At 41.0% G+C, this 5,885-nt stretch overlaps 1 non-coding gene across 1 annotated transcript; it reads left to right on the top strand.

Moving 5' to 3' along the window:
- Positions 1–532: 532 nt before the first annotated feature.
- Positions 533–639, top strand: LOC112752266 (small nucleolar RNA R71). The gene has a single exon (XR_003176712.1). It is a non-coding gene; the product is annotated as a small nucleolar RNA R71 (small nucleolar RNA).
- Positions 640–5,885: the final 5,246 nt, after the last annotated feature.

Here is a 5,885-nt window from a genome sequence, read left to right on the forward strand (position 1 = left end):
GTATGACCTCTGTGTGGAGTGTTGGTGAGTTGCATTGTTGTTGGGGTTGTGGCATCTCTGATCTTGGCCTTGGTCTTGTTGATTTTCCCACCCAAAGTTTGGGTGGTTTCTCCAACCAGAATTATATGTTTTCGAGTATGGGTCATGGTTCTGCCTAGGTGAACTCCCAATGTAGTTGGCTTGTTCCTGATCACCCTCTGCTTCTTCATTCACTCCTTCTTGGGTTGTTACTGAAGTGGTGATTGCTGCTACTTGATTCCTCTCCATCTTCTTGGTGAGGTAAGCTAATTGCTTGGTAATCATCTTCTTTTGAGCTAGCAGTGCATCCATATTGTTCAGCTCCATCACTCCTCTAGTATTGCCTCTTTCAGAAGCATAGAAGTAGTCATTCTCTACTACAGTCTCAATGACATCTATGGCTTCTTCAATAGTCTTCTTCTTGTTCAGAGATCCCCCGGATGAGTGGTCTATTGCCTTCTTTGATTCATACGAAAGGCCTTCATAGAAGATGTGCAAATGCACCCATTCATTGAACATATCTGGCGGGCATCTTCTTGTCAAGTCTTTAAACCTCTCCCATGCTTCATATAGAGTCTCACCATCCTGCTGCCTGAATGTTTGTACCTCAGCTCTCAACTTGTTGATCCGTTGAGAAGGATAGAATCTTGCCAAGAACTTGTTCACCACATCTTTCCAGGTTGCTAAACTCTCCTTTGGAAAGGATTCCAGCCATTTAGATGCTTTGTCCTTGAGTGAGAAGGGAAACAAAAATAGTCTATAGGTGTCAGGATGAACACCATTAGACTTCACAGTGTCGCATATCCTCAGGAAGGTGGTTAGATGTTGATTGGGGTCTTCTTGGATACTTCCTCCTAATGAACAATTGTTCTGAACAAGGGTGATGAGCTGTGGCTTTAGTTCAAAGTTGTTAGCATGTATGGTTGGCCTTTGGATGCTACTTCCACAGTTTCCTGGGTTTGAATTGATGTAGGAACCCAGAACTCTTCTCTCTTGTCCACCCTGATGCGCTGGACCTTCTCTGCCATGGTTGTGAGCCTCTTCTTCATGATGGTTCTCCATATTCTCCTCCATGTCTGGTTCAAAGTACTCTTCCTCTTCCTCAACACCAACTACTCTCTTTCCTCTTGCATCCCTCCTTAATCTAAGGAAGGTCCTCTCAGGTTCAGAGTCAAAGGAAGTTGAAGCCCCGTTTCTTCTACCTGTCATACAACCAACAAAGCAAAAGCAAGAGAGATAGATGTAGACAGTAATTTCTACAGTAATGCTGTTAGTGTGAGTGATGCAATATATCAAACAGTTAGTGGGTTAGTGACTGAATTGCAAACAACTAAGAAAATGGGTAGGGGAAAGGGAAGAAAATAGCTAAACAGAAAGTAAATTACTCAAATGAACTTAAATCAAACAAAATAAAAAAAAATGCTCAATCTAGTTATCCACCAATTTAATCATTGTTGATACAAAATCAATCCCCAGCAACGGCGCCATAAACTTGATGCACGGAAACTTGTCTCTCAACAAATTTTCTTCGGCAAGTATACCGAATTGTCGTCAAGTAAAAACTCACAGTAGAGTGAGGTCGAATCCCACATGGATTGATTGGTCAAGCAACTTTAATTGGAAGAATGTTCTAGTTGAGCTAAGCAGAAAGTGAGTTGAGAATTGTAGAAAATAAATGACGGGAAGTAAATTGCAAAATCTTAAATGGGGAAGGGAAGTTTAGCATGAAAGTAAATGGCAATAAGTAAAGAGAATGGGTAAGATCAGAAATGGGGAATTCATTGGGCTTAGGAGATGTTGCATTCTCCGAATCAAGTTCATTTTCATCTCTTCCTCAATCAATGCATTCATTGATCTCCTTGGCAATCTTAAGTGATTGAATTCCAATTCCTTGGTAATTCAATCTCTCAAATCAGATCAATAGCCAATTCCTTGGTCTAATTACTCATGAGAAGAGATGAAGTGTGGTCACTGATTATACCACATGTATTTCCAAATCAAAGTATTGGGAGAATTATATGTCACCATATCCGCCTAAACCCCAATTTGGTCCAACATGAGAAAGCATTTCTAGCATGATCTCTTCATTCCTTTTCCAATGTTCAGAAGAGATCCAAGTATGAATAGTTTCTTTTCCAAGATAACTACTCTATTGGATGAAGATTGAAAGCTTTCTAGTAAAATCAAGAGAAAAGAAAGAAGAAGAATAATGAAAACTATTATTAATCCATCAGATTACAACAGAGCTCCCTAACCCAATGAAAGGGGTTTAGTTGTTCATAGCTCTGGGAATGGAAAGCAAAGATGGAGAGTACATTTTGAAAGTTAAACTAGAAGTGCAGAGAAAGTAAAATACAGAGAGTAATTCTAATAATGCCCAAAAGCCCCCTTTCTCTAGTTCAAAGCTACTCCTATATATACTACTCTTCTGATCTTGTAGTTGATTCTTCAAGTCTTGGATGTGGGCCTTTGGATCTTGAGTTGAAGCAGTTATTTTCTTCAGTAGGCTCAGCTTTACTTGCAGAGAAAGTGTGAAGTAGGCAGGGACTTTAGCTTAGGGCGTTAGTGGTGTTAACGTTAAGTGAAAATGTGGGATTGAGAACGTTAGTGACAATCACCTTTTTCACTAACGTTCCTAACCCAAAGTGGTCCACGTTAACTTCAACGTTAGTGGCACTAACGTGACCACTAACGTTGACCCTTGGCCCTTTGCAAACGTTACTGGGGTTTACCTTTTTCAATAACGTTGAAAGTACCCCTTTCTTCCTATGTTAGAGTTCACGTTAGAATAGTTAACGTGGCCTTTAACGTAGGCTTGCCAAATCTTCGAGAGCGTTAGTGACACTTACCTTTGTCACTAACGCTTCAGAACGCCCCTACTTTCCACGTTAGAGTTCACGTTAACTAAGTTAACGTGACTTCTAACGTGGTATTGATAGCCATCTCCAATGTTAGTGACAAAGGTGAGTGTCACTAACGTTGGCTCATCATCCCTCTTCTCCACGTTAGCTTCCATGTTAATGTAATTAACGTGGCAACTGACGTGCCTCATAGTGGCTCAATCCAACGTTAGTGACAAAGGTGAGTGTCACTAACGTTGATGATTCTTGCTCCCTCCACGTTAGAGTCCACGTTAACTAGGTTAACGTGGCTTTTAACGTAGCCAGTATGTGCTTAGTCCAACATTAGTGACAAAGGTGAGTGTCACTAATGTTGGCATCATCTTCTTCTTCCACGTTAGAGCTCACGTTAACTAAGTTAACGTGGCTCTTAATGTGGCCAATTGCCCCTTTTGGAACGTTAGTGGCACTTACTTTTACCACTAACGTTGGAGTTCTACTTCTCTTCCACGTTAGCTTCCACGTTAACATAGTTAACGTGGCAACTAACGTGGGCTATGATGGCTCACGAAGGCGTTATTGGCAATCACTTTTCTCATTAACGTTGCAAGCTAGTCTTCATTCCACGTTAATGGTCACATTAGCTAGACTATCGTGGCTGCTAACGTGGTTCTTCCTTGCTTCCTTTATCCTGAAATGAAGCAATAAATTGCATCAAAGCTCTGATCCAAGTTATGAGACATGCATCATTCAATTTGTCCTTTAATTCATGCATAATTCTCATGAAATCATGTAAAATTCACAATGTTTGCTTGAATCAAGATGTAAGTGATTATTTACCCAAAACTTGCTTATTTCGTAAGAAAATGCATGAAACTACCTTAAAATCATAAAGAAAAGGTCAGTGAAACTGGCCAAAATGCCCTGGCATCAATCCCTTGAGGCATCTCAGGGATTTCATGATGAGGGATTTCCTCATGCTCTTGTTGAGGTCCATGAGTGGGCTCTCTTGTTTGCTCCATCTTTTTCTTAGTGATGGGCTTGTCCTCATCAATGAAGATGTCATCCTCTATGTCAATTCCAGTTGAATTGCAGAGGTGACAAATAAGATGAGGAAAGGCTAACCTTACCAAGGTAGAGGACTTGTCTGCCACCTTGTAGAGTTCTAGGGATATAACCTCATGAACTTCTACTTCCTCTCCAGTCATGATGCTATGGAACATGATAGCCCGGTCTATGGTAACTTCAGACCGGTTGCTAGTAGGAATGATTGAGCATTGAATAAACTCCAACCATCCCCTAGCCACGGGCTTGAGGTCATGCCTTCTTAGTTGAACCAGCTTCCCTCTTGAATCTCTCTTCTATTGAGCACCCTCTTCACAAATGTCTATGAGTACTTGGTCCAACCTTTCATCAAAGTTGACCCTTCTAGTGTAGGGGCGTGCATCTCCTTGCATCATTGGCAAGTTGAATGCCAATCTTACATTTTTTGGATTGAAATCTAAGTATTTCCCCCGGACCATTGTAAGCCAATTCTTTGGGTCCGGGTTCACACTTTGATCATGGTTTTTGGTGATCCATGTATTAGCATAGAACTCTTGAACCATTAAGATCCCGACTTGTTGAATGGGGTTGGTGAGAATTTCCCAACCTCTTCTTCGGATCCCATGTTGGATCTCCGGATTTTCACTCTTTTTGAGCTTGAAAGGGACCTCGAGGATCACCTTCTTCTTGGCCACAACTTCATAGAAGTGGTCTTGATGCACCATTGAGATGAATCTCTCCATCTCCCATGACTCGGAGGTGGAAGCAATTGCCTTCCCTTTCCTCTTTCTAGAGGTTTCTCCGGCCTTTGGTGCCATTAGTGGTTATGGAAAACAAAAAGCTTCAGCTTTTCCCACACTAAATTTAGAATGGTTGCTCATCCTCAAGCAAAAGAAGAAAGAAAAGAGTAGAAGAAGATGAAATGGAGGAGATGGAGGGTGATGAGCGGATATTTTATACGCTTTTTGGGGTTAATTTCATGTAGTTTTTAGGATGTTTTAGTTAAGTTTTTAGTATATTTTCATTAGTTTCTAGAAAAAATTCATATTTCTGGACTTTACTATGAGTTTGTGTGCTTTTCTGTAATTTCAGGTATTTTCTGGCTGAAATTGAGGGAGCTGAGCAAAAATCTGATTCGGGCTGAAAAAGGATTGCTGATGCTGTTGGATTCTGACCTCTCTGCACTCAGAATGGATTTTCTGGAGCTACAGAAGTCCAATTGGCACGCTTCCAATTGCGTTGGAAAGTAGACATCCAGGGCTTTCCAGAAATATATAATAGTTCATACTTTGCTCAAGGATAGACGATTTAAACTGGCGTTCAACGCCAGTTCCATGTTGTAGTCTGGCGTCCAGCGCCAGAAACAGGTTACAAGTTGGAGTTCAACGCCAGAAACAGGTTACAACCTGGCGTTGAACGCCCAAAACAGCCCAGGCACGTGAGAAGCTTTAGTCTCAGCCCCAGCACACACCAAGTGGGCCCCAGAAGTGGATTTCTGCACTATCTATCATAGTTTACTCATTTTCTGTAAACCTAGGTTACTAGTTTAGTATTTAAACAAATTTTAGAGATTTATTTTGTATCTCATGATATTTTAGATCTGAAATTTGTACCTTTTGGCAGCATGAGTCTCTAAACCCCATTGTTGGGGGTGAGGAGCTCTGCAGCGTCTCGATGAATTAATGCAAGTACTTCTATTTTCCATTCAAACATGCGTGTTCCTATCTAAGATATTCATTCGCGCTTAATTATGAAGAAGGTGATGATCCGTGACACTCATCACCTTTCTCAACCCATGAACGTGTGTATGACAACCACTTCCGTTCTATATTAGATTGAATGAGTATCTCTTAGATTCCATAATCAGAATCTTCGTGGTATAAGCTAGAATTGATGGCATCATTCAGGAGAATCCGGAAAGTCTAAACCTTGTCTGTGGTATTCCGAGTAGGATTCTGGGATTGGATGACTGTGACGGGCTTC

The sequence above is a fragment of the Arachis hypogaea genome, chromosome 15, assembly GCF_003086295.3.
Source record: "Arachis hypogaea cultivar Tifrunner chromosome 15, arahy.Tifrunner.gnm2.J5K5, whole genome shotgun sequence".
In the NCBI taxonomy this organism is placed as follows: Eukaryota; Viridiplantae; Streptophyta; class Magnoliopsida; order Fabales; family Fabaceae; genus Arachis; species Arachis hypogaea.